Source organism: Sorex araneus, chromosome X (genome assembly GCF_027595985.1).
Source record: "Sorex araneus isolate mSorAra2 chromosome X, mSorAra2.pri, whole genome shotgun sequence".
NCBI lineage: Eukaryota > Metazoa > Chordata > Mammalia > Eulipotyphla > Soricidae > Sorex > Sorex araneus.
In genome coordinates, this window is record NC_073313.1 from 74,195,336 (window position 1) to 74,201,335 (window position 6,000).

Below are 6,000 nucleotides of genomic sequence, written 5' to 3' on the forward strand. Positions count from 1 at the left end.
AGAACCTGGCAAGCTACTGAGAGTTTCCTGCCTACATGGGAGAGCCTTGCAAACTCCACGTGGCATATTCATATGCCCAAACCAGTGACAATAATGGGTCTCATTCCCCTGACCCTGAAAGAGCCTCCAATGCGGCACCATTGGGAAGGACGAGTAAAGAGAGGCTTCTAAAATCTCAGGGCTAGGACGAATGGAGATCTTCCTGAGGCTGCTAGAGAAAATCGACGATCAATAGGATGATGATGATGATGAATTTTTTGAGTGACTATATAAATAGGAGCTTTACCAACTATGTTTTCTCATCTGTCAGATGAAGATATTAACATCCATTTTGGAGGATTGTTGTTAAGCTGATAGAACATGTGTAAAAATTGCTTCATGGATTGCCTGGCAAATTCTAGGTGTTTGGAAAGTGATATTTATTCCGAAGGTGGCAGTGGTGAGTACATTGCTAAGGAAGAGACCTAGCTTGACAGTTGACTTTGCCTTTACTTTTCTTTCTATTTTAGTTTGCGCATCATGTTTGCCTTTTGTCCTGAAACATGACATCAGAGGAAATCACTTATTTTAAGTAGTCTATTTTTTATGGCCCTGCAGAATTTGTATAAAATGAAATGTATGAACATTGTGGTATAGAACTTATATTTATTACATATGAACAGAAATCTCAGAAAAGGGGTTAGATGTATATGATAAAGTATCATTGTCAAATAAAATTCAAGATTTTGAGTTATTGCTATTATAATCCAGTCTTAGGTTAAATGCTTCCTATACAAGGAGAATGCTTGTGAATACCAATTTACTAAGCATTCTAAACCATTGTTTTCTCTATAAGAGTCATTAATACATCCACTAAAATTTAAATTTCTTTTTTTAAAATTATATTTTATTAATGAATCACTGTTAGGGTACAGGTATGGATTTACATATTTTCATGCTTGTGTTTCAGTCATACACTGCTTGAGTACCCATCCCGCCACCAGTGCCCGTTCTCCTCCACTGATGACCGCAGCATCCCTCACACCCCCCCATTCTGTTCCCCACACCCCACCCCGCTTCTGTGGCAGGACATTCCCTTTTGTTCTCTCTCTCCTTTTGGGTGTTGTAGTTTGCAATGGAGGTATTAGGTGGCCATCGTGTTCAATCTATAGTCTGCTTTCAGCATGCCTCTCCCATCCTGAGCGGGTCCTTCCACCACACTTTACTTGGTGTTTCCTTCTCTATCTGAACTGCCTTTCCCCGCAGCATGTGAGGCCGGCTTCCAAGCCATGGAACAAACCTGGTACATATTTCTACGATTCTTGGGTGTTAGTCCCCCACTGTGTTGTTTTATATTCCGCAGATGAGTGAAATTCTTCTATGTCTGTCACTTACTTTCTGACTCATTTCACTTAGCATGATACTTTCCATGTTGATCCACTTATATGCAAAATTCATGACTCCATCTTTTCTGACAGCTGCATAATATTCCATTTTGTAGATGTACCAAAGTTTCTTTAGCCAGTCATCTGTTCTTGGGCACTCAGGTTTTTTTCAGATTCTGGCTATTGTAAACAGTGCTGCAATGAATATACAAGTGCGGATGTCATTTCAACTATACCTTTTTGGCTCTGTAGGATATACTCCCAGAAGTGGTATTGCTGGGTCAAATGGGAGCTCAATTCTAATTTTTTGAGAAATTATCATATTGTTTTCCAGAAGGGCTGAACCAGTTGGCATTCCCACCAGCAGTGTAGGATGGTCCCATTATCCCCACATCCACGCCAACAGCGGTTGCTTTTGTTCTTTTGGATATGTGCCAGTCTCTGTGGTGTGAGGTGGTATCTTATTGATGTTTAGATCTGCATCTCCCTTATGATTAGTGATGAAGAGCATTTTTATGGGCCTTTTGGCCATTTGTATTTCTTCCTTGAGAAAATTTCTGTTCATTTCTTTGCCCCATTTTTTTTTTATGGGGTTGGATGTTTTCTTCTTGTAGAGATCAACCAGTGCTTTATATACCGTTGATATCAACCCCTTATCTGATGGGTATTGTGTAAATATCCTTTCCCATTCTGTGGATAGTCTTTGTATTCTGGTCACTGTATCTTTTGCGGTGCAGAAGCTTTTTAGTTTAATATAGTCCCATTTGTTTTTCTCTTTTTCTACTTGGTTGCTTAGCTGCGTGTCATCTTTGAAGATACCTTTAGCTTCGATATCGTGGAGGGTTTTGCCGACCTTATCTTTAAAGTACCTTACAGATTGTGGTCTGATGCTGATGTCTTTAATACATTTTGACCTGGCTTTTGTGCATGGTGTTAGGTCGAGGTCTAAGCCCATTTTTTGGCATGTGGTTGACCAGTTATGCCAGCACCATTTGTTAAAGAGGCTTTCCTTGCTCCACTTCACATTTTTTGCTCCCTTACTAAAGATTAAATTATCATACATTTTGGGTGGTGTATAGGGATATTCCACACTGTTGCATTGGTCTGAAGCTATGCCTTTGTTCCAGTACCATGTTGCTTTAATTGTTACCGCTTTGTAGTAGAGTTTGAGGTTGGAGAGGGTGATGCCTCCCATCTTCTTTCCCCCAAGAATTGCTTTGGCTATTTGTGGATGTTTATTGTTCCATTTGAATTTCAGGAGTGTTTGATCCATTTCTTTAAAGAATTTCATGGATATGCTTATTAGGGATCACATTGAATCTTTATAGTGCTTTAAGGAGTATTGACATTTTGACAATGTTAAGTCTTCCTATCCATGAGCAGGGAATGTGTTTCCATTTCTTCATGTCTTCTTTTATTTCGTGGAGTAGGGTTTTGTAGTTTTCTTTGTAGAGATCCTTAAACTCTTTAGTTAAGCTGATTCTGAGGTACTTGATTTTCTGGGGCACGATTGTGAATGACATTGTTTTTTTTATGTCATTTTCCTCTGTCTCACTATTTGCATATAGGAAGGCCTACATTTTTGGGTATTGATTTTATAGCCAGCGACTTTACTGTACAAGTATATTGTTTCTAGGAGTTTCTTAGTAGAGGTTTTAGGATTCTTTAGGCATAGAATCATGCCATGTGCGAATAGTGAGAGCTTGATTTCTTCCTTTCCTGTCTTGATGCCCTTAATGTCTTTTTCTTACCTAATTGCTATTGCAAGTACTTCCAGTACTATGTTGAACAGATGTGGTGAGAGTGGGCATCCTTGTCTTATTACTGATCTTAGAGGGAAGACTCTTAGTTTTTCTCCATTGAGGATAATGCTTGCCACAGTTTTGTGGTAGATGACTTTGACTATCTTGAGGAAAGTTCCTTCTAAACCCATTTTGGTTAGAATTTTCATCATAAATGGGTGTTGGATCTTGTCAAATGCTTTCTCTGCATCTATTGAAATGATCATATGGCTTTTAATTTTACTTTTGTTGATATGATTGATTATGTTTATTGATTTCCGAATGTCAAACCATCCTTGCATCCCCGGGATGAATCCCACTTGATCGTGGTGTATAATGTTTTTGATGAGTTGTTGGATTATATTTGCTAATATTTTGTTGAGGATCTTCGCATCGGTGTTCATCAGGGATATTGACCTGTAGTTTTCCTTGTTAATAGTGTCTTTATTAGCTTTTGTTATTAGGGAGATATGTGATTCATAGAAACTGTTTGGGAGCTTTCCTGTTTCTTCAATTTCCTGAAAAGCTTGAGGAGAACTGCCAATATGTCCTCTTTAAGTGTGTCGAAGAATTCGCTAGTGAAACCATCTGGGCTTCAAGGACAGTAGACACAAGGGCCAGGGGGATTGCCTCATAGCTGGAAGACTGTTTCATGAGCGGAGGTGAGAAGGCAAATGGAAAAGAGAAGGGATCACTAAGAAAATGATGACTGGAGGAACCAATTTGGATGGGAAATGCATGCTGAAAGTAATAATGGGACAAACATGATGACCTTTCAGTGTCTGTGTTGCAAACTATAAAGCCCCAAAATAGAGAGAGAGTATGGGGAATATTGTCTGACATAGAGGCAGGGGAGAGTCGGAAAGCGGTGTATACCCGGGATATTGGTGGCGGGGAATGTGTACTGGTGGAGGGATGGGTGTTTGATCATTGTGAGATTGTAACCCAAACATGAAAGCTTGTAACTATCTCACAGTGATTTAATAACATTTTTAAAAAGATACCATCTGGGTTTGGGCTTTGTTTTTTGGAAGACTTTTGATTGCAGTTCAATTTCCTTGATATTAATGGGTCTGTTCAGGTACTCAAAGTCTTCTTGGTTCAGTCTTGGGAGATTGTAGGAATCAAGGAATTTATCAATTTCTTTTAGCTTCTCTTGTTTCGTAGCATACAGACTTTCAAAGTAGTCTCTGATGATGCTTTGAATTTCATTGGTTTCAGTTGTTATGTCACCCTTTTCATTTCTGTTTCTGTTTATTAGGGTTCTTTCTCTCTCTTTGTGAGTCTTGCTAGTATTTTATCAATCTTGTTTACTTCCTCAAAGAACCAGCTCTTTGTTTCATTCATCTTTCAGATTGTTTTTTTGGTTTCCATGTCATTAATTTCTGCTCTAATTTTTATTATTTCTTTCCTTCGGTCTGGTTTGGGTTCCTTTTTCTGCTCCTTTTCTAATATCTTGAGCTGTGAAGTCAAGTTATCTATGGAGGCCCTTTCTTCCTTCCTGATGAATGCTTGCAGAGCTATAAATTTTCCCCTTAACACAGCTTTAGATGTGTCCCATAGGTTCTGGTAGCTTGTGTCTTCATTCTTATTTGTTTCGAGGTATCTTTTGATTTCTTCCTTGATTTCCTTCCTGACCCACTCATTGTTCAACAGGAAGTTGTTTGATTTCCATGTTTTCGATTTGGTGCTCCGCGTCAGTGTGTGATTAGCTTCTATCTTCAGCGCATCATGGTCTGAAAAAATAGTTGATACAATTTCTATCATCTTGATTCTATTGAGGTATGTTTTGTGACCCAGCACGTGGTCTATTTTGGAGAATGTTCCGTGTTCACTGTAAAAGAATGTACATTCTTTCTTTTTGGGGTGTAAAGCGTAAAGCCCTGTATAGGCCTTTTAGCCCTCTTTCCTCCATTTCTTCTTTCAGAGCCATAGTTTCCTTGCTGAATTTTGTTCTTGTTGATCTATCCAGAGGTGATAAGGCAGTGTTGAAGTCTCCAACTACTATTGTGGTGCTAGTGATGTCCCCCTTAAAGCCTGTTAGGAATTGTTTTAAGTATTTTGCTAGTTGCTCATTAGGTGCATATACGTTTAAGAGTGTGATTTCTTCCTGTTGTACATATTCCTTGATGAATAAAAAATGGCCTTCTCTGTCCCTTCTAATATTTTTCAGAGTAAAATCTATGTTGTCTGATACTAGTATGGCCACCCTAGCTCTTTTGAGGAAGTTGTTTTCTTGCAGGATTGTTTTCCATCCTTCGATTTTGAGCCTGTGTTTGCTCTGACTGTTCAGGTGTGTTTCTTGTAGGCAGCAGAATGTTGGGTTTAGTCTCCGAATCCATTTTGCCACTCTGTGTATCATGATTGGTGCATTTAGATGGTTGACTTTAAGAGAGATTATTGTCATGGGATTTTGTGCAATTTTTCTGTAGGGTTTGTTTTTCTTGTAGGGTTTTTCCTTGTCTTACAGTAGCCCTTCTGTCCTTCTTTTAAGTTTGGTGTTGAGTCTATGAAGTTCCTGAGCTGTTGTTTATCCATGAAATAGTTAGTGTATGGTTCCTTTGAGTTTAAATGAGAGTTTAGCCATATAAAGTATTCTTGGTAAGACGTTCATTTCATTGAGTTTTTTCACTATATCCCAGCATTGTCTTCATGTTTGGAGGGTTTCCTCTGATAGGTCTGCTGTAAATCTAAGGGGTGCTCCTTTGTATGTGATTTTCTTCTTTGACCTTGCTGCTTGCAGTACTGTGTCTCTATCACAGCATCTATCATTCTGACTATGATATACCTTGGAGTTTTTTTATTGGGGTCCCTTTTAGCTGGCACCCTTCGGGCTCCTTGGATCTGGATGCCTG